This window comes from Paramormyrops kingsleyae, chromosome 19, assembly GCF_048594095.1.
Source record: "Paramormyrops kingsleyae isolate MSU_618 chromosome 19, PKINGS_0.4, whole genome shotgun sequence".
In the NCBI taxonomy this organism is placed as follows: Eukaryota; Metazoa; Chordata; class Actinopteri; order Osteoglossiformes; family Mormyridae; genus Paramormyrops; species Paramormyrops kingsleyae.
In genome coordinates this window covers 17118451-17142487 of record NC_132815.1, presented here as the reverse complement: position 1 = coordinate 17142487, position 24037 = coordinate 17118451, and the positions used below count along the sequence as shown (strand labels likewise).

Genomic DNA, 24037 nt, shown 5'->3' with positions numbered 1-24037 from the left:
GTTATTTATATTCTTGCCGAAAGAAAATGTGACCACAAAACAAGAAGCTAGAATAAAGTGCAGGAATACTATGAGTTTTACGGTAGTATGTTTATTCACTCAAATATCTGTAATAATACATAATATGTTTCTCATTCTAACTTGGTGTTATTTTGGGAGACTGGGCGCTTGTCCAAACATAGCTTCACCTAATTATATATAGATGGAAATTTGACATTATGGCCATCTAATTCTTAATATTGCACATGGCAATAACCAATATATGCATACATCTTGGAGCCTGTATGTTAATAATAATGTATGCCTCCCAATCCAAGTTTATTCTCCAGTGCTTCATAAAAATAAATTTGCCTTTTATTTTAATGAGAAGGCTTCACAGTATTACATTACTGTTTTGGTCTGTATTGCATTGCAATGCAAACACTCTAACAAAAGAAAAGGACAAGTGGTTTCAGAAGGTGGATGGAAGGAGGGATGATAATGCAGAATTAACACAGAGGGGAATATACAGGTCATTGTCACAAACGTATTACTGTAAATGTTGTTGCTCTAATTTTTTTAATTAATTTGAAGACAGACTCAAATTATACAACTTCATTGTCTAAACTGTTGATTTTGACTCTGGAGTAATTAATAAGTTTTGTTAAGTATTTATTTCTGCAATAAAAGTATTTCATCAAATCCTGGGCAATAGTTACTTAGATGAGAAAAAAATAAACTAACAAAAAACTGAGCAAAAAGACAATAAAAATGACCTATATTTCAGTATTTGTTTGATGGTTTAACTTAAACTTTTGATATACAGATTATTATTTTGTAACAAAAATGCTACTTACAAGCAAGTACAAGCTTGATTTTTATGTTTTCAAACAGGCATGATGAAGAGATGACAATTAGAAAAGAGACAATATTGTATTATAAGTAGGGATGATAATTATATTTTACTAAACACTATTTAATCCAAATGATTGATCTAAAATCTTAAACTTATTTGGCAAATGGCTCTAATAAAAGAAGCCTGTTAACAATTGAAAGTGCACATTATAATGTGAAAGTTCTTAAGATTTTGAGGCATAAGCCATCAATAAAATAAAACATATACTGCAAATTATGGTGTTTTGTATTCAGTGTACACCGGTGTCGGGCAAGTTTTTAAAACAAAATAAACCAGTAACATCAGCTTCCTTGTGAGATGCTAACTCAATGTTATGATTTTAGCTCTTAATTCTGGAATTCTGCCCAGCTCATGACCTTTACCTTTGCGTTGTTTACAACCAAGAATATTATAGGTCTCGATTAAAATCTATGCTCATACAATTCTCCCTTTTCGGTAACAAAATGCAACATGCATTTCACGTAATAACGTAATCAAAGAAATAATGTGTTTTTGTGTTTTGACTTTAACGCAACCTGTTCCCAGCCCTTATATATAGTTTTGGGACATCGAGTTGGCCATTACACCTACAGAAACTTTGCACCTACTTTTATTACATGCCGTTTTAAATCTATAGCCATCAATATCTAGTTGGTCCCCCTTTGCAGCTATAACAGCTGCCATTCTTCTGAGAGGCTTTTCACAAGATTTTGGAGTGTGTATTTTTGCCTGTTCATCCAGTAGGGCATTTTTGAGGTCAGGCACTGCTGTTGGACGTGAAGGCCTGGCTTGCAATCTCCATTCTAGTTCATCCCAAAGGTGTTTGATGGGGTTGAGGTTAGGGCCTTGACAAGTCCACACCAAACTCACCCAACCATGTCCTTACAGACCTTGTTTTGTGCACTGGGGCACAGTCATGCTAGAACAGAAAAGGACCTTTCCCAAACTGTTCCTACAAAGTTGGAAGCATAAATGTCTTGGTATGCTGAAGCATTAAGAGTATTAGAAATCATGGTGTTGGGTTTAATTGTTATGCTGATGATACACAGTTATACAGTATATATCAAGGCTGTTAAGCTGGATGATGCATCACAGCTGTCTTGGTTAGAAGACTGCGTACTAGATATCCGGTGTTGGACAGCAAAAAATTTCCTTATTTTAAACACAGAAAAAATCAGAAATACTGCAAGTTGGTCTTAAGGCTTCTCAAAATAAGTTTGACAACCTCAGCTTCAGTGGTCTTCCAACTTAGCCAAACACAGTGGTCAGAGATTTTGGTGTCCTGGTTCATTCAGATTTATGTTTTGATGTTCACATAACAAGTATTGGAAATTTTCCATTTTGTTCATTTGACTTCCCCTGCCACCCCCTGGAGGATGGGCTCCCCTTTGATTTGATTCTGGTTCCTCCCAAGGTTTCTTCCTTCTAGGGAGTTGTTCCTTGCCACTGTCACCTCCGGCTTGCTCACTGGGGGCTTTGGGTGGGGATGCTGTAAAGCGCTTTGAGACAATGTAATGTTGTGAAAATGCGCCAAACAAAATTGAATTGAATTGAATCATTATCCCTCCTGCATCACACTTTACAGCTGATACAATGCAGTCAGGCTGGTATCATTCTCCTGGCATCCACCAAACCCAGACTCGTCCATCAGACTGGCAGACAGAGAAGTATGATTCGTCACTCCACAGAATACATTTCCACTGCTCCAGAGTCCAGTGGCGGCGTGCTTTACACCACTCCATCAGATGCTTGGAATTGTGCTTGGTGATGTGAGGCTTGTATGCAGCTGCTCCGCCATGGAAGCCCATTGCATGAAGCTCCCAGTGCTGATGCTCCCAGCACCTTGGCTTATCACGTGATCTCGGACTCCCATATAGTTTTCATTTGTTTGTTTAATTTGTGTTTGTATGGCATGCTTTTTTCAGCTGACCTGGATGATTCCCTTTACTGGTTGACTCAATTTGCTGCAAGTGACACCCTCTTTTTTTCTGAGGGCTGCTGTTAAGGTACAAATCTAAAATGTCCCTGAGCTCAGTGATGGTGTTCAAAAGAATGACAGAAATGCCATTAGGCCCAAGGTTACACAAGCAGTAGATGAAATAAGATTAGCAGTGCTCATCATTGTGTATATGTGACTCTGATTGTAATGCGTCTGAATGGTTCTCTGAGTCAGGGACTTGGATCTGTGGCTTTCCCAGGAAATTGACCAGCTTGTGCCAACATCTGACCACAGTCAGCCATAGGCAGTTATTCTTATGCTCGATGAATCGTTGAAGGACTTCATGCATAGAAACAGAAGCCATCTTGAGACTGAAAATATATTGATAACCTCTGAAAACAGCACCGCTTATTGCTAAATTTTAATGTCACGTGCAGGTTTGGTGATAACATGACATAACTATCAATTTCATTTTGAGTGGAAACAGGATAAAACTATAACCTGTATTTAAGATAAATGCTAAATAAATACCAGCCATTTTTTGAGTAAAAAGCTTTTTTTTTTTTTTTTTAGACTAAAACTAAACATGAGCACACAGTTTTCTCTTCCTAGATCAGGTTCAGATGTACGTGAGAATATATGTAAGTTTAAGTTCAAAACGGCACTTTTAAATTCATTGTGTTCCTTAATAAATCTGTATGTCGGCCAGGGAAAATAAAACGTTAAGAAAGCCGCCTCCTGCCCGGTGCCCCATCCCGTCATACGCTCATCTGTTAAACGCACCACCCAGGGAGAGGAAACAAGCAGAGGTGCATTGTGGGTGTTCCCACCAGGCCGGCCTTGAAGCCTGACTGGAAGGAAGCAGCCTCGGAGCCTTCCCCAGCGTCTGTCCCTGCCTTTTGGGGGGGGCGGCCCTGCTGGCTTCCTGGCTTCCAGGCCCAACTGGGGAGACACAGTCCATGCACAGAGACTCTCCTCCACATTTTGCAAAATAATGAATGTAGATTCTTCCCAGAAAAAACAGAGGAGCACGGCACAATTGTGCCATTGTTCAGAGTAGGTAAGCAGAATACCACGTTAACCAGAGTCTTTATGACATTTTAATAACTCTAATAAAGGCTGTGTGGTCTCTTTCTGAGGCTTGAGAGAATTCGACTAGCCTGTCGGGCTCGTATTATGTTATATAGTATTACATGCTATAGTATCAAAGTGTATGGCGCTATATGGTTTGGCAAAAATATTATTCATAGGGAAAGCTACCATTTATCACGCTCTGCCAAAGTCCATGGAGGTACATGTAATGCCTCTAGAGGAGCACAGACACACACAGCTGGGAGGTAAAGTAAGTATAATGAGCCGCCGCCGGCGCAGAATGGACAGTATCAGCCCGGCGTTTGGAAAACACATCTCAGCATGAAACGGCACAAAGCGCATATTTAAGCGGTCGTGCATCATGGAGACGTCGCCCCAAAACCTCGGTGCCAAAAAGCACACAAGCGCCACTGGACATTGTTATACTGGCCAGACTTAATATATTTGAAATTATAATTAGCGGAGGAAATGTTACATTTGAAAGGAAGGATGGCTGTAAAATCCCCCTAGTTCAGGGACAGGCTCTTGGCATATCCATACTATGACTTTTCAGTCTTCTCTTTCTATGGGAAGGGGGATCCCTGAGTTTGGGGGGGGGGGGGGGGGGGGGGGGAGATGCGGCTAGTTTTTACTAGAATCTCCACACTATAATAATAATAATAATAATAAATCATTTTATTTGTATAGTGCTTTTCAAGGACCCAAAACTACTTACAATAAATGATAATATTATATACAGAGTATTGTATGAAATGTATTATTGAAATGAACAGCATTGGAAAATATAAACTATAGTACAAAATAACAATACATATATGTATGCAGTATATGACTAGTAACGTAATAATGACTAGAAAATAATCAAAAACTAAAAAAAAACATAGTCAAAGTTTCATCTCGGTGATCTCAGTTGTAACCAATATCCTTAAGATTTTCCACAAAATTACACAGTGTGTGCAGTTTGCTGTGAGATTTTTCGCTAAGCATAACATTATGTTAAATTATCAAAGCCACTTTGACCAGTCCCAGGTAGCTGGTGTAAAAAAGCACATGCTGTCTGTTCCAATCAGGAGGTAAATATGTCGAATAAATAGCACCAATATAAATGTGAGCTCTTTCTTATAGTTCTTATATTTTTGTGATTATAAGGCATTTCAGGTGTTGATTGTTTTTATTCACTTCATAATAGGAATTAAATATTATTATTTTTGGTAGTAATAGTAGTATTTTTTTCTTCATTTTTTCCCGTATTGACACCATGTAACCTTTTTAATTTAATTTAATGTCCATGTCATGTTTAAGTGAATTGAACTGAAGTGAAACTTTATTTCCCATTTGCACAGGTACAGAAGCACAAGCACATTGGAATTCTTGCATGGATCCCATGGTCAAGATTTAAAAACAACAAATAAAGCCAGGGCTGGACTGGCCATCTGGCATACCGGACAATTTCCCAGTGGGCCCATGGTTATGTGGGCCAGCAAAATGTTTGGTGGGGTACCCTGCCCCCCACTTGGCAAAGTGTAACTCAAAGTCCCGGGTGGGATTTTAATCTCAGGCCTGAACAAGACTATCACATACAGAGTTACATTACAATAGAAAGTCTTATTTATGTTCTATTTATATTATATTTATTACTATTTACTACTATTTCTTGCAAGACCGACATCTCATCATATGACCCATGCATCATACAGCAGAAGACCTTGGCTTGACAGTGGATTTTGAAATGTGAAATCCTCTGAAAAATGAACACCAGCTTTCATATATGAATATGAGAAGAGCTCGTCTTCGTTCTTCCTCATACCCATGTCCTTGTCGATACTCCACTTGCCGTTATGCTACTCACAGATGGACTACCTCGACCATACTCCGACCGTAAGCACTGGTGCTGATTAATGCTCTGTGCGATAGCCTGAGTGAATTTTGACTTCTGCGAGATTCCTACTGAATGTATAGTGGCGAGCAGGGTAGATGGGGGTCAGGAAGTCGATGCTGTGAATGTCTCAGTGAAAAAGCACCCCCTCAGTCCCCCAGGCATTCAGGCTGCTTGCTGATTTACATCAGGACAGTTATCATTCTGTCCAGAAGCAGACAGTGATTAATTACTTTTGCCATTTTTGCCCAAAAAAAATTATAAAAAATTTAATGAAGACTAGTTTTTGTTCTTTTCTTTTAGCTTTTAAATAAAACAGCTCCAGGGTGGTGATATTCATTTAACCTTTTATGACAATTTCAAATAAATAAAACTTCATTTTATTTGGAATGCATGATTAGTTCAAAAAACAAACATCTCACTAATCAAGTCTTACTACTGAGAACACCCTTCCATCACCCAGAACCCAGAAATGTTTATTATTTCACATATCTTTGTAATATTCCTGCATTATCCTTTTGCAATGCATCCAGAAGCTTCTGATTTCCGGCTGTGGACAGACGTGTTACTGGTTCAGAAAGAGAATCCTGATGGATTCTGGGATGAGTCTGGTACGAGCAGGGCTGCGCTTTGTAGGCCGCCACTCTCAGCTTCACTGTCACCATGTTTCCCGCGCTGAAGCTGGATTCGTTTAAACAGTGTTTTCACAGTCATGGTGTGGCCCCCGAACACACTGCACACAACTCCAGTGAACATCTTAGACCCCTTCAGGGCTCATATTGAGTGTTGTCAGACTAGTGAGCAGAAAATGTGAGGTGACACTCCCTCCCCCCAAATGCCCCCCGACCCTCTTTACAAAGAAACATCTGTCCAACTTTTTAAAAAATGGAGGTTTGAATTCCAGCGTGATCATATTCCCTGTGTGCTCCCCCACCCGAGGCTCGCGGTCTTTCTGCTTGCGTTTCGCTGACCCGGGTGTCGGGGCGGCCCGTCCCATTTGAAGTGGAGGGTCTCCCAGGCCAAGTGGCCAGCAGTCCACCCCGGGACCTAATCCTCACCCCTGCCGATTCGGGGACCAGTGCATCACAAGTACTGATTGTCTGATATTCTTCAGTCCCTGTTATAGAGGAATTCTAGAAGGATCCGCCTTCATCATTTTACAGTAGACAAAGTCCCCACAATCCTGACTGGGAAAAGTAGATGGATGGATGGATGGGCAGACAGATGGAAAAAAAAATTCTATTTAAAAAAACAATTCTGTAAATCCCCAACCTCCTCAATCAAAGAGCAACAATCTGCACTGCAGTGCTGATGTCAATCATACAGTTAGGCAACATTAAATAAACATAAAATAAATTAATAACCACTACACATTACAGGACCTGAAAAAAATCTTCAGTAAAAATTGAAACCTGATTAAGTAATATGTATTGTTTTCTCAGGTTTACAATTCTTTTTTTTTTCAAGAATTAAATCGCTGATTTAATATAAATATTAAACAAAGATAATATTGCCATTGTTAATGGCGATGGTGTACATAAAATTGGTGAGACTGAATATGCATTAAAAGTCACAAAACACTGTATTATATATATATATATATATGTATTGATTACAGGTGAAAAAAAGAAAATTGCCAAAAGGCAACATTATCTTTGTATTTCTGCCACAAAGCAACATTCTTGTAATCCTAAAATTTGAGAGAGGGATCTTACTTGTAATAGACGTTTGATATTTGTACCAGAAGCAATACGTATTCTTCAGAGGTGCAGAGGCCTCGCACGATTCCGGCTGCACGGTACGAACCACGGAACAATGTTAAATGCAGCCTTTAAAAGAACAGGCTGCTTGTCTATCCTTTAGGTGCCTGCTTGTCTGTGATGGATTTTCCCCCCTTTTCCAAGTAAAACGGTAAATGCAGCTTCAATGAATAAAATGCTAAAATAAGCCCTGGAAGCAGCTCGAATTCCAAACAGTAAACTTTTCCTCGGTTGATTATTCTTAGTCCTGCCAGGATCCTGCTTGAAAAGAAAGAAAAATGTTAAAAAGAAAAGGAACTTTAGAAGTTAATTGCGCTGTGGTGGGCATACATATCATGCATTGTATTCGGGCCGAGCAGTATCAGAACCTGGCGGCCTCTGCCCTTGGGCCCATCTCTTACGTCCTCTATATATCTGTGGTGAAACTTTACCGCACCGGCTACATGTGAAAGTGGCAAATTAAAGACAACCAATCCATAACTGTCAGCCTTTCCACTATAGAAATCCATGCATTTCTTTTAATTACGTGTGACGTTCTCCCTGACAGCACGTGTATCAGGTTGTATTGTAACTAATTATAATCATTGTAATTGACAGTTTAAGTTCCATGTACTATATGTTGAGGGTGGGGAGGGATTCCAGCCATTATCAGAGGATTAACTGCACATGTTTAAATACTGGAGGCAAAGAATTCAAACTAGAAGATAGTTTCATTATAAGTTTTCCTCCATTATTATCATCAAAGCTGGTCTCTGACCAGGTACTGGGCTGTTGATACGTATCACTGGACTGCATCAGTTGGACTCACTGAATCACAGGGTCTTATTGAAGTTTCATAGAGTCATACTGTATGTATCAGATGTTCACACAGAAATATCACAAGGTCTTACTGAAATGTCAATAGACCTCACAGTAGTTTCATAGTGAATTAATGAAGTATTAAAGGATGTTACTGAAGTGTTAAAAGGACTAACTGAAATACAATGAAGTTTCATATATTTTCACAGAGCATTTGATACTGAGTATCCGAGGGCTTTACTGAAGTACCACAGTGCCTCACAGAATTATTCATGGCCTTATTATAATGTCACAGGGCTTCAATGGAATATCAAAGGGCCTTATCAAAGTCTGAAATATCACTGTAACATTAGTTGGTGCAATGAAAATGCATTTAGCCTGGTATGCTGCTCAGGATGTCCCCAGCCGTGTGCTCTGTGCCGCAACCTTAAGCAGAACAAGAAGATGATGGATAGATTGAATTTGAAAGTAGCGCTTCTATTACATTTAACATTGCTTTCAGAGATTTCTTAAAATTTTACTGAATGATCTATTCCTATTTTCCTGCCTAGATTTAAATGTGTCCCATAGCTGAAGGAATTGTAGTAATGAAATACAATATGGAGTCAGAAATGGTCCAGGAAAGACATTAAATAAAAAATCAATGGTTAACTTTCCCCCATATGCAAATTTTGTGTTGGACCTTATATTTTACGGGACAGGCCTCAGGTTTATGGTGCCCCTGAACTGGACAGGCAGGTTTGGAAAACGACTGGATAATGGATGGACCAACTGCATTTGCAGCTATAAATCTTACAAACTTTCCTGCCTGGATGAATGAACATAATGAATCTCAAAAAATTTAATTCCCAATTAAAATTAAATCCCAAAATATCAAATCCTTCTAGAATACCTGATTAAGTGATAGAACTAGAAATCTTGCCATTTTGTTTGAAGTTTTTGTCTTTGTCTATTATTTTGATATGGGTCCATGGTATGGCACTTCTGTGGCAGATGGAATGCATCCGACTTGTGTTCAGGATGTTCAATAAACATGATAAGTGCATATATGTTCCCTTTTTTCTTGAGTCTGTTTGCTCATGCAAAATGAGATGCGATTAATATAGATTAAAAATGAATGATATTTAATCGTGATTAATCGAAATTAATCCACAGCAACCCTGTGATTAATCTGATTTTAAAAAAATTATTGTTTGACAGCACTAATTGTGTCACAAGTGTGTCTTGCGATGTGTTGTCATTTACACGACTGAATAGAGTAATATAGGCAATCAGGGCAAACAACTATACATACACAAATTGCAAAAGCATGTAATATTTAAATAAATTACAAATCATAAGTAGGCTATACATTAACATGTAGTTTAACCTAGATAAATTAATCAGAATGACAGTAACATTTAGTTCATCCTTTTGTAAGCTGTGATTAGAGGTCAGTATTGGAGGTTAAATCCCAACACCCACATCCATCATGTATGCCTGAAGACTAAACATACTGTGCCTTGTCTATAGGAAATGTAATGGGGAAATATTAGCAGTTAACATTAGCTAGCTCGCTGATCCATGTAGAGCTGCTGACTTGTTTGGTCCAGTTAGTTTGACTGATTGCCCTCCCTTTAAAAAAAATGAAAATGATAATATAAAAGGAAACTGAATGAAAGTTTGAATTAATTTATTATGAGGCTGAGCTTTCCCTGGTGGCCTTCAGGTGTGCTATTTGTTTTTTTGGGGGGTCTTTCTCAATACCTAGAACGCAAAGATTGTACTTGTGGTCTTGGCCAAGACCGTTCTTGCTAACTTGCCTCTCAAGAAAGAACTTGGGATGCAATGAATCATGGGTTGGTCTTGTTTTGGTGAGGGTGCAACTGATGTATCCTTGATATTTGGGGTGGAGCAAGAATGACGTCTATGTACTTCTGTTTTTAATATTGAAACTGGGCTTTGGCAATGGAATATGACATAAAACGGGTACGCTAGTATGTTCAAGTATGTATATTGACAAACACCCATAACAGTCAAACCAAGGCTGTGACGTTCTGCCACATTGCATTAGGGGATGCAGTAGGCAAGGTGGACTGGTCATGTGCATACTGGTGACATTTTCAAAATCAGTATGACATCCGGGTAACTTTGGCATACTGCAAATTTCATATTTTTTACATACTGCATACCAAATACTACTTTTTGGTCTAAATCAGTATATACTAGTAGTATGAAGTGTTGTTTCGAAACCGCCAAACAGTTAAGTTTACAGTATATACCTAAGGGGAAAAGGTTTTTTTTTTCATATTTTGGCCACTATCTTCAAAATGAGGCACAGGTTAAAGTATAATCCCATTGCTCATCAACCCACTCTTAAAAAATGAAAATCCTGCTGGTCTGAGACATAATTAAGATCTCAGACAAGAATGTGGAATGAGAGGCCGAGCTTCAGGATGCTGCCCTGGCTGCCTCAGGCTGGCCTGGTTTCATGGACGCTCTGTGGCGATTTGAGCGGACAGACCATGACAGGAATTGGACTGTGTGTCATTCCGGAACCTCTTGGCAAAGATCAAATTGCCCTCTGGGTAAATCTTACATCTCTGCATAATAAGCATATCAGAAGGTGATGATACTTCAGTTACTTGGCACCATTAACAATACAGAGAACATTTTTATTTAATACTTTATAGAATACTTTATAAATTTAATTCACATTCCTAGGCACTGTTTCTTGAACTAATTGTTAATTATGGAAGAGATCTTCATATATATTCTGGCTGAAAATGTAAGTCGAGGCGACTATATTCAGTGTGCCTGTCTCTATACTGTTCCAGATCTCTCTATCAGCTTTAACTATACACTAGTTGAGGTGCCTTAATTATAAGGCCACATGTACATATTTCTTCTGAACATCTCGAAAATGTGGCGTCTTAAGTGTCTAATTCCTTTTCCCTTTTTCATCTTCCCTTCCCTTTTCATTTACTTTTCATCACTACAGTAAATGATCAAACACTCTATTGCCCTTTCTTTTGTCTGTTAAAAAGAAGAACAGAAGATTTCACACCCTTTTGTCACAACAGCTAATGCACTCAATATCATTTTATTACAGATCACTCCCCTTTAATCTAATATAGTAAACACCGGTAACCATAGAGACACTGTTTATTTTTACTCTCAGCTAGTCATACTGACGTATTATTATTAAAGTAGAAGTATATTATTTTGTGGTCTTGTCCAAGTTGTAAGTATCATCAGGTGCTGATTTCAGTCCTTCAGAATTATTTTCAAGCCTCATTTGAAACAGCCCAAGTAAATAACAAGATCTCTGTTGCTGGGATTCAATCTTATGAAACTCCACTTTCAGGGTCACAGTGGGATAGAAAAGTAGAATATATAAATGGTATTATACTGTGTTAATGCATTTGTGTTTGGTGATTGTTGTATACTTTGTAATAAAAGCATTTTAATTTGTAAATGTCAAAATGAAAACTGAAGTCTTTACTTAACTAATTTAGGCCTACATATTTATCTCTTTTTGAATAAGTAACCAAAATGATCTGGGTGACAGCACAGATTCATTCAGTTCGTTCTCTGAGTTGTTGTTCATTCAGTTTGTTCATTCTGTTCAGTTCATCAAATGAGTGTTTCGTTGTTCAGTTTGTCCAGTTAGTCCATTGACAAGTAAGATGCCCTCTCTTTCGCCACCCTCTGGTGTAATGATGTACAGACACCTGAAAAAGTCTATGCCTAATATCTTGTAACTACCATTAAGTACAACATATAATGAGATAAATGCATGATATTTATTAATCAAAATATATGTAATTGCAGAATTAATGTAACATGCGATAAAATAAAATTGAATTCAAAGAAGGTGCCAAGGGGCAGCCACCATGGGACGGAAAAGGGGCTTGTATGACGTGGATGAATCAATGAACAAACCTGAAGAAAGAAATGTTTTACTTGACCCAAGCTGGTATGAAAGGGACTAAACAGTTCAGCTCAGGGACTCTGTTTATGATAAGTGTCAATGAATAGTTTGAAACAAAACTTTATTCATTGGTACTAGTACAGGTGCATCGGAGTTATGCGACCATTTATCTGAGAAACTAAGAAGCTAACAATCATTGACAAAGGAAATTTCATAAATGATGTGACCCAAATTAATGTTTTCATAACTGCCTGATATGTATGACACTATTCAATGCTCAAAATCTTAGCTGAATAGAAAAAAACGACACTGAAAACACTTGTCAGAGCAGCCTTGAGGTTGCGTGACATATGTGGGTTGACTGCGGTCCTGATTAGGTCAAATGTAGTGTCCAGTCTGAAAAATCAACCTGACGGCCAGTTTTGGCTGTTGTATTTATTCGTCTGCACGATTTGAGTGGATGACAGGGTTCGTCAGCTTTAATCAGCTGCAGAAACACCCTTTCGTTCACAGTCAAACCTGGAGCAGAATCCAGACTTCCACCAGACATGGGGCCTGCTGTAAACTCTCCCAGTGCGCACCAACTAGACCTCTACTTTGCACATAACAGCGCTAATAGAAATCTCAGTCCCCCCGACTGAATTTTAAGCAGTCAGAGAGCTGGATTTTCAGCATCATTAATTTGTATTCTCAAAGATGGAATTTCTAATGATTGCCAGCTAACCAAATAAAAAGTCTCCGGGCTGGTGTGGGTGGCCAGACAACTCTCCAGAAAGCCTTACATTGGGCACTTTCTCTATGCGCAGTTGTCAGACTATCCCGGGGCTGATAGACGTGGTGGATTTGGTGGTTATCCTCATGCACAATCACTAGTATATGTCTGGACACGGCTCAGGACTTCCAGAGACTTCAGTGCAGTGATGTGGTGTGCATGTATGTGTGCGTGTATGTCTGTGTATATACATAGACAGCGGTGCAGTCTGAGCAGTTGAAAGAATAGAAAATAGTGTTAAAATAACATGCATAGAAGTGTGATAACTGTCCCATGAAGGGTGGAGACTTAGCTTTAGCCAGTGTTTGTATTGGACTATTTTAGTCCATTACTGCCTTTTTCACAGTTCTGAAATTACACTGTACAGTATATGTGTACTGAAGTGTTCCAAAAGGCTGTATTCCAAGTTGTTGGAATGCTGTAGCGATGGATTGGTATTTATCTGTAGCACCTTAGTAGGGATCTGACTCCGAAAACAGGAAGATCAGGTCAAAAAAAAGAAAAATGAAAAGCTTTAGAGCACTTACACAACGCAGGAGGAGCGGCCCTCGTTTTTCCCCCGTGGGGCCGATTCAGCGGCAGCTTGCGGTGTGACTGACATGGGTCGCTAATCTCCCGCACGCTGGCTATGATTAAAGCACAGATCTGTCTGCAAGATAAGTCATGGCAGCTGTTTCCTGTGAAGATGCTCACCTCCTGGACCAGGTGCCAGGAAACCAGTCGTTGTACAAAGGGAGTGGCAAATAGTTGGATCCTCATTAGTTTAGTTTAATGGCCTTACATAGTCCATATCACTACATGTAGCTAATGTTCTTGCCACATTTTAATATTGTGTTCTGTGTAATAATGAATTCTCCATATTCCATAAAACATTTTGAAAGAGGAAGGACAACCTATAGCCTTCCCGCTACTTCTCTATAAAACCTATACTGTAAAACCATAAAACTTTACATTGAGCGCAAGCATAAACACAGCATCCAGCAACAGACTAGCAAAGTGAGTCAGCATTATATGAGGATCTAAATTTAGTCCTGAGAGACGTCTCCTCAAAGGACCTTTATGAAGCCAACGCAGGGATCCTTTCAGAGCTCACCAGCGCTGGGCAGAAGGCTGCATTCCTAAAGGAAAATCAGAGGATGGGATTAAGGCTTTGCCCACACACAGACCTATTTACTGGAAGTGTGTGCTGGCCTGGGACAGTGAAATGTTGTAAAGTCTCCGGCTCGACCCGACGGGGGCCCACCCTCCTGCTCTTCGGCGCTGACGACCGGTGACTAACGCCACCAAAGGTCAGGGATCAGAGGGCTGCTCAAAACCTCGATGGAGCGAATGCCAGCGGCAAATTGTCACAGTGGCACCGCGGGTTATGTCACGGACCGAAATGCTGTCATTATGTGTGTAGATGGATGGCTCAGCTGATTCCGAGTCACCCAGGCTCACATTACAAAATAAAAATAGAAGTCATAGTTTAAAGTCACTTTAGCAGAGCTTGAACTTCAGCTGTTCACAATAGGCCCATTTCGGCTGGAGTGGAGAGTGGCCATGTTTATTGTAACAAGCTGTTCTGATAAATAGTAGGAATGTTTATTGCTCATTGTAACAAACCTGATAATGAATTTCATTAGTCAACATATACTGTTTATTCCAAAGTAATGGACGTTGAATCTAACTTGAACGTGTTAATTGTAAATATGGCGAAGGCACACAGGTGAGATTGTTAAAAGTAAAGGGATATCAGTGCAGGGAGACGCGACCTACAGCAGGCACAGATCAGCAGCTAGCCAAATGCACGTTAAAAACAATGTGGCCTTCATTAAATAATAATTGCATTTACTCAGGGGCAAAGCCTGGCTTATTTAAGACATGAAAGACAGGCATAAATGTGACTCGGGGGTTCTTATTTTGTCCAGTAACGTACTGTAACAAATCGACCTAATCAAGAAAACTGCTGAAAGAACCAGGAAGTCAGTGTGTGTCCTTCCCACACCCACACGGACCCTGTGCTCTCCAGTTACCCATTTGTCTTACAGAAAGCTGACTTCCAGGGTATGTGCGTAGGTCTACAAGAAATATTCTCTGTTCAATGCAAAACCGTATTATTATTACTATGTTGGCTTTTAGCTTTTGTTTGGTTAGGTCAACCCTAAAAGAATAAAAAATAATCAAAGATCTTTGCACAAAATGTTATAACTACAGTTTTGATTAAATTAGTTAATTCTATATTAAATTGATTCATTCTTTTCAAGCCTGAATGGCATTATTTTTTAGATATTATAATTCAGGATTTCAGGCTGTTTTTAATCTTTCGTATAGTAGTTTCTGGCTAAAGTTTATAGCCGTTGTCAAAATTGAAACAGCATCAAGCCTGGCCAAATAGTAAATTTTAATAGGAATCTTTTTTGACTTGCAATGTTTCCAGGCAGCAGTAGGACTGGGAAGTGGGATTGTGACAGGCAACCACAACAGCTACATGGCTATTAGCAAGAATTAACCAGGGAGTCACGCCACGGCTCAAACCCTCTCAGTCATATACTGTCATATATTCTGAAACTCTCTTAATATTCAAATGAATGAAGATGATCTGTTTAAATGAAAGGCCTGTTATTCAGTTTGTCTTATTACACTAAAAATCCAATAGTGCAAGCAGACGCTATCTAACAGATAAATCCATTCTGTATTATTTTCACTGAACACTGTCTCTTGCCTAACAGATACCCATTGACTTTTTCCTTTTTTTTTTAGTCAGTACTTTATCACATTTTCCCTCAAATTTAGATCCATAAGTCCATCCATCTTTCTTCTAACTGCTTTTCCCAGTCACGGTCATGACATAAATCCATTGAGAGCATACTTAGTCTTTAACCACATTCTGCACCCGGTAGCTTAATTGATATTTCAACTAAGATGATATTCACTACTGAATCACGATTCTCAGGATCTGACTACATGTGGGCCAGAGATGTGCTGAACTATATATTATAAAGCATTTTTTTTTGTTTTGTTTTTGTTTTGTGTACTTTCTTTTGAACACGCGCCCATGTGCGATGAGGCTCTCGTACACAAACCGGCACGCTGTTTTTGATTTAGCGGCGTCCCTGGCGTATTCCCGCGGTGCGGGGGCTCAAAGCGCTGCCTTTTCAGGCCGCCCACATCACAACGGCCATCCGGCCTGACAGCCGCAAGATTGGCCCCCTCTCCACCTTCTCAGTACGTAATAACAAAGCCATAAAGGAGTTATATTTATCATCTTACTGCGCGCTCATTTTAAAGTGGTCAAGCGCTGAGGTACTGGAATTGTTGAGTGCAATTTGTGGTCGGTGTAATTTTCTTTTTAAAAGTGGCACAATTCCACCAGGGAATTAGGTACAATAATTTCTGTCCAGCTTGGAAAGACAGTTTACATTTTAAGTTTTCTTGTTTGTTTGTTTGTTTGTTTGTTTTGCATTGTTTGTTCTGAAATTAAGTTAGTTACGGAAGATTTTCCAGAACAGAGCCTCATCTGTTCCTCCTTCTGGATAAATGTAAATATTATGATGGAAAAGCTTGAAGCTTCTTAGCAGCACAATGTGGGACTTCAGCAAGCAAACGATTTAATTAACACTTAAACCAACGCTCTTATCCAAAGGCATTTTTGAACATGGATTTTTCACTAGAGAAGTTCAGGCTAAATAGATGCCATACCAGCCCCCCCCCCCCCCGGGATTTAAACATCAACTCAAGTTATGAGTCCGGGGCCTTAATTGCAGAGTCACCCCTGGAAGAACCTCAGTCATGTCTTGAGTTTGTAACTGTAGATAAATGTAAATTTGTATCGTTAAAAAGTGAGAAGTATTTTTAGGGGAACCTCATAACCACCATATCAGACACGGGTTACAAAGAATCGGAAGGGTCACTTTACTTCATTATTAGTGTAGTAGGCCTAAGTCTGAGATCAGCACCTGGAAAGCTGAGGCCGTGACCACAATGCCTGTCCACTCTGGTGTTTCTGAAGGCACCCATTTACAGTGTTGATTTTATACTGGCGACATGTGGCTGATCATTTTTAAAATGTCATCCATCTGCTTTTGATTACCCACAACAAATACCTGGGCTGTTTAGTAAGTCTTTAAAAGCTGCACATTTAGAAGGTGTCCATGGCCCCTTCTTGTTGATATTTTGCGGTTTCCCTTATCCTGACCAAACCACACTCTCGGTGCCAAGAGCAACAGTAGCGTGAGTGAAGATCTCAGCACGTGGGTATCGACCTTTCTCAGGCCCCTGACCTAAAAAGGACATCCCTACTTAACTTAATGTGAGCCACGTTTTTCTGCCTTGGCAATCAATACCAAGCATGTCTCATCAAAGAGCAGGAAATAAATGTTCCTGGAAAGTGCCTGCACTAGAAATTAGTAGTACTGTAAGTAACAACTTAATCCTTGCGCAGTGGCAATATTGCAGCCTGTGAGGTTTAACTGGTGCATGATTATTGCTGGTTAATTTTTTAATGTAGCTCGGTGGGTTCCTATGGTCAACAGATCAATTATATCACCCCTTGAGCAAGGCCCTTAACCCCAATTGCTGGGTATTGGATGCTAGCTGACCCTGTACTCTATTTCCAAAACTTGCTCTCACATCTTATTCATATACCTAGTGGCAGCAAAGGGAAGAATGACTGCAAAAGACAATCAATCGTGTGAGCACAATAACTCTAAAAATATTTGATGGATGTTTTTCAAACTTCACAGGAACATTGTATAGCTGATTTTCTGGTACCTGTTTTATTTTGAGACAAATCACACTAAAATTGAAGCATCACTACATAGTGATAGCAAAGAGAAAAAGCCAGTGTCTGGCACTTGATCTCTTCAGCACAATAACTATTTGAGTATATATAAGTATATGAATTATCTTTTTCAAGCTTTTCAGACACATTGTATGGGTGAAACTATGGAACTGGTTTCACTTTGAGAAAATCAACACACAAAAATTGAAGCAGCAGCATTAGATACCAGCAAAGGCAGGAAAGAACAGCTGAAGAAGTTCTTTTGTAAACAGTAACTCTAAAAGTAATTGATGTATCTTTTTCAAACTTCTCAAGAACATTGTATAGTTGTTTGACCTGTTGACATGTGAACTGTTTAATTTTGAGACAAATTGCACCAAAAATGGCACTTAGTCACAGCAAAGGGAAGAGCCACTGCTTGGAAGAGTGTAGGAGACCTAGAGATTTTAGAGGTTTGGGGGTATGGGAGGAGTAGCAACCTGATTGGGGGGAGGGGTTGATGGAGTCATTAAGCCTGGTGAATGTCAAGGAGTATGAGAAAAGAAGAAAAGATGGATAAAATTATGTACTGGGGAAGCAACAGAAGACATTTGACTTCATTCAAGTCAAGTGGCTTTTATTGTCGTTTCAACCTTATGCAGCAACACAGTACATAGTGAAACGAGACGGCGTTCCTCCAGGACCATGGTGCTACATATAACACACAGGACTACATAAAATGCAAGTGTGCAAAAACTGCAGACATTACATTCTGGTATTCATGAAGCAACTCTTGCTGTTTAGCAGGGTGTAGTTTGCAATTATTATTTTAGTATAAGAGAAGAACAAGATGGTTTGCCGCACAGCATGCACCTGGTCCTGTGCCTGATGTTCCTTGGCCATTATAAACCCATGCAGAGCAATCATCTGACCTAATCACTGCCTGCCTGTATCATTATGGATTCCACAGCATACTGGTTTTCTCCCTAATATAAACCCAGTTTAATGTAGGAAAAAGAGATGACTCATCAGATTGTATTATTGATACACCTGCAAATCAGGCACCAACTGTTTGATTTTCAGACCCCTTTTATAGCTAATATGTCTTGTTAATTGGCATTCAGCCTTAAATGACTCATGTTAATAGCTCTGTTTGTGATTGTGATAGTAATTTAAAGTCCTTTTTCATGTGGTGATATATGCATGTGTATGTGTGTATATATACACTACTGTACATGGATAAATGTTTGGGTCACCTGGTATGGGGCTATTACTGTAGAAAATTATTTGCAAATGTGTATGGAGTTGCCCGACTATCTCAGTCTCTGTGTGCGTAATTAGATTTGTAAATGTGTAGAAGAATTTGTAAATGCGTACTGTGATTTGCAGATGTGTACAGAAATGTCAAAACCTCCACATACATTTGCAGATCTGCCACAGCAGAAGTGTAGCAAGAATCACATGTAAAAAGACAGCCAATTCAGAGGTGTATCAATAACACAAATAATACTACACAGAATTCACACAAATTCTGAATACACATTTAGAGATTCCTTTATACATTTGCAAATCTCAGTATGCATTTACAAATTCTGTTATACATTTACTAATCTGATTCCGCACACACGGATTGGGATATAGTGACACAACTCTCCATACACATTTGCAAATAATTTTGCTACATTAATTAATAGCCCATATCCTGGCCATTGCACCTACAGAACTTTTTATAACATCCCATTCTAAATCCTTAGGAATCAATATGGATTTAGTCTCCCTTTTGCAGCTATAACAGCTGCCACTCTTCTGGGAAGGCTTTCCACAAGTTTAAGGAGTGTGTCTGTGGGAATTTTTGCCCATTCATCCAGAAGAGCATTTGTGAGGTCAGGCACTAATGTTGGACGTGAAGGCCTGGCTTGCAATCTCCATTCTAGTTCATCCCAGAAGTGTTTGATGGGGTTTAGGTTAGGGCTCTGTGAGGGCCAGGCAAGTTCTGCCACACCAAACTCATCCAACCATCTCTTCATGGACCTTGCTTTGTACCATGGAGCACAGTCATGCTGGAACAGAAAAGGGCCTCCCCCAAACTGATCCCACAAAGTTGGAAGCATAGAAGTGACCAAAATATCTTAAGCTGCAGCATTAAGAATTATTTTCAATAGAACTAAGAGGCCTAGCCTAACCCCTGAAAAACAACCCCATACCAATATACCTCCTGCACCAAATTTTACACTTGGCATAATGCAGTCAGGCAGGTAATGTTCTCCTGGCATCCACCAAACCCAGACTCGTCCATCAGACTGCCAGACAGAGAAGCATGATTCTTCACTCCACAGAACATGTTTCAACTGCTCCAGAGTCCACTGGTGGCGTGCTTTACACCGTAAGGCTTGGCATTGCACTTGGTGATGTAAGGCTTGCGTGCAGCTGCTCGGCCATGGAAGCCCATTCATTCCATGAAGCTCCCAGTGCACAGTTTTTGTGTTGGGGTTAATGCCAGAGGAAGTTTAGAACTCTGCGGTTATTGACTCAACAGAGCATTAGCGATTTTAACGCACTTTGTGCCACAGCACTCTGTGGCCCCGCCCTGTCACGTGGTCTGCCACTTATTGTATAATGCAGATACAGATCAGGAGCTTCAGTTAATGTTCACATCAAACACAAGAATGGGGAAGAAAGGTGATTTTGTATGTGGCTTATTTGTAGGTCCCAGACGGGTTGGTATGAGTATTTCAGGAACTGCAGATATACTAGGATTTTCATGCACAATCATTTCTAGGGTTTACAGACAATGGGCTGAAAAAGAAAAATAATCCAGTGAGCGGCGGTAATCTGACTGAAAATGCCTTGTTGATGGCAGAGGTCAGAGAAGAATGGCCAGACTGGTTCAAGCTGATAAAAAGGCAACAGTAGCTCAATTAACCCACATTACAATCAAGATATGCAGAGAGCGTCCCTAAATTAGAGTTTAGATTCTCTGCCCGAGCCCGAGCCCAGACCCGACCCGACCCGACCCGTGGGCCGGGTCGGGCCGATATTTCCTGCCACTATCTTCGGGCCGGGCCGGGCCGGGCCGGGCGGGGCCATGATCAAGCATTTGTGTGTGTTTTTTTTTTTTAAATCATTACTTAATTAGCCTAATTGGGTGGAGAGCTATGCCATAATTATAAATGTAGCTCCCTCCCGTAAGACACGAGCACAAGAGTCCTTTGCATTTAACTGAGCCGACGGTTTATTCGAAAGACAGTGGCTTCGTTATTATCACCATCACGGCAGACGTGAGAACTAAATACAGATACGGAAACACAAAATCAAGCACATTTACTTACAATATTAGCTAACAAACATTGAAATTCAAATGAAATATAAACATAAATAACAATAAAGACAGCTTAGAGAATTCATATACAGTTAACACGAACCTCAGTTAGCATTTACATTTACATGGCTAAATACAACAAACTTAACTAAAACTTAATTAACACATACCTCGTTGGCTGCTTACGGAAGGATTTAACCTTTTTCTTAACCCTTTACTTAAAGTTCGATGCCGAGCACACAAACTGGTTCCAGCAGCAAGCGAACTGGATAAGTGAAAACGTGCTTTTCTTCTAAACGTGTCTCAAAAATCCATTCTGAATAAACAAACAATGCAGTTTACATGCTTCGTCCTTGTTGCATTTTTCATTAAGATAAATCTAAACTAATTTCTGTAGTTCAAACAACTTAGAATTGTAGTTGAGAACGTCTGTTACAACGGCTCACGTATTAAAAAATAGTCGGGTTTAAATCGGACTCGGGCTCATAATTACAGTTAATGTGTCGGACCGGGTCGGGCTCGGACACAAGGTGCACGGGCTCGGGTAGGGTCGGGTTTAATTTTTTGGGCCCGATCTAAGCTCTACCCTGAATGCACAACACTTAGAATAGGGGTGGCCAGTCTTATCCAGACAGGGCCGTAGTGTATGTGGGTTTTTGCTGCAATTCCCTAATTAGATTACTAATTAGAGGACTGACTGGCTGAAGAGTCCTCACACCTGGGTTTGAACAGCTGACCTAAAGATTATCCCAAAAGCCTGCATACAAGCTGGCCCTTTGCGGACAAGATTGGCCACTCCGATTTAGAACCGTAATGGAGATGGGCTACAGCAGCAGAAGACCACACTGGGTGCCACTCTTGTATGCCAAAAACAGGAAACTGAGGCTTTAGTGGGCACAGGCTCACCAAAATTGGACAACAGAAGATTGTGGAAAAATATTGCTCGATTCTCTTGATTTCTGATGTAACATTCAGATGGTAGGGTCAGAATCTGGTGTAAACAATATGAACTATGGATGCATCCTACCTTGTGTCAATAATTAATAATAGTAATTGATACTGTCACGCCTGGCTTGTATGATCCTTGTGTGTGCCATGCCCCTCATTACCTATGTGTACTATCCTGATTGTGATCACCTGTTGCTTGTTCAGTTCAGCCTGTCTTGTGTATTTAGTCTGTATGCCCAGATCTGTCATTGATGTTGTATTGTTTGTTGTTGTGCTTCCCCTCCTGTCCTGCCTGTTCCTGAAATAAACCCCATCTTGTCCTCATCGATGACTCTGCTCCCTTGTTTGCATGCTCGTATCTGGCGAAACTTAACAGATACTTTATTGATCCCTCAACTTGCTCTTTGAAGAGTAAGTCGTCTGTGAAAGGCAGCCACCTGTTGGTGTGCCCAGGGAGCTGGGGGTTAAGGGCCTTGCTCAAGGACCCACAGACATGCTGAGGCTGGGTTTGAACCGGCGACCTTGCGGTTACAAGTACACAGGCTTAGCCCACTGAGCCACACGCTCATAATTCAGTAATTCAAGGACGCCCATAATTCAGTAATTCAATCATTTTCTTGGCAAACTTTGGGCCCCTAAGTATTAATTAAGCATCGTATAAATACCACAACCTACCTAAATATTGTTGCTGACCATGTCCATCCCTTTATGACCAGTGTACCCAGCTTCTAATGGCTACTTCCAGCAGGATAATGCACCATGTCACAAAGCTCATATTTCAGACTGGTTTCTTAAACATGGCAATGAGTTCACTGTACTCAAACAGCTTCCACAGTCACCAGATCTTGATCCAATAGACCACCTATGGGATGTGGTGGAACGGGAGATTCACATCGTGAAGCTGCAGCCGACAAATCTGCAGTAATTGGATGGACCAAAGTCTCTAAGAAATATTTCAACCTTGTTGAATATATGTCGCGAAGAATTAAGTTAACATTTTTGATAAGTGTTTAATAGTTCAGTGTTGCTGGAACGCCAGCTTTACTGACCTCGCAAAATTTCTCATAAAGACCGGGATGTCGGTCTTTAAGATGCTTTGCCAAGTTTGACGTGCTACTTGACTTCGACGCCACAACTTTGTAGCGCTGTTTGCATAGAGGCTTATCGACATCCTTAGCCTTTCCACGTTTATTTTTTTCTTCTAAAGCATCTTGCGAAGTGCCTTCAACTGCAGCATACTGTATGCCATGTTCGGCCTACTCGGTATGCGAGCGTTAACCAGCGTGAATGCGTTCAGCGGCTATTGAGAGGAAGGGAGGCAAAAACCTCACTGTTGGTATCAATAATGATGAAAATGAGTATCTGATCAGTTACTAATTTTTAATATCGATTAGTATCTCCAGTGTCTCCGGCGTCAGCTGTATCTTCCTTTTCTGATCTTTCGCGGTACATTTTTAGCGGTGGAGCAGTGAAAAAGGTCACCCCTGCTGCGCCATTTTCCAAACATTGTGTAGGCTATTTTAACCTGTATTGCAGTATAAGAAAAATTCATATCTTAACAGTAATAAAAAATGGTTTTCGGTATGAACCGGTATACCGCCCAGCACTAGGTAAAATATACTGTACAACATACGATACAACATCACACACATCTAACTAAACCTCTACAGTGGCAGCAAAATTGGTCTGTTTTGGTTCTTGCCACATACCGGACTTGTGGTAAAATACTTCCGCTAACGTCCACTACATCTGCTTCAGATGTCTCTTGATAAATTTCATTAAGGCTCTTGTGGGACATATCAGACATTACTCAATAGGACACTAGTCAACAGCTGAATGTATATACATGTTGTTCTTCGTTCTTGCGTATGTTCCCTGAATACGATCTAACAATCAAGGCACAACTCAACAAACTGCGTGACTAATTCCTGACCACTGCATATTATACTCACATCAAAGGGCACAGGCAGCCGTGTTTCACATCAGTCAGTTTGCCTTGAGGTGC

At 40.0% G+C, this 24037-nt stretch overlaps 1 long non-coding RNA gene and 1 pseudogene across 2 annotated transcripts in view; both read left to right on the top strand.

Moving 5' to 3' along the window:
* The window catches only part of LOC111837366 (uncharacterized), a 39237-nt gene extending 33177 nt beyond the window's left edge, over positions 1-6060 (top strand). For both annotated transcript variants that reach the window (XR_002836644.1, XR_002836642.2), the window contains exon 3: positions 5249-6060. This is a non-coding gene — a long non-coding RNA (uncharacterized lncRNA). The remainder of the gene's footprint in view (positions 1-5248) is intronic.
* An 11375-nt stretch (positions 6061-17435) lies between these two features.
* On the top strand, positions 17436-17565 carry LOC140581236 (U4 spliceosomal RNA; annotated as a pseudogene).
* The last annotated feature ends 6472 nt before the right edge of the window (positions 17566-24037 follow it).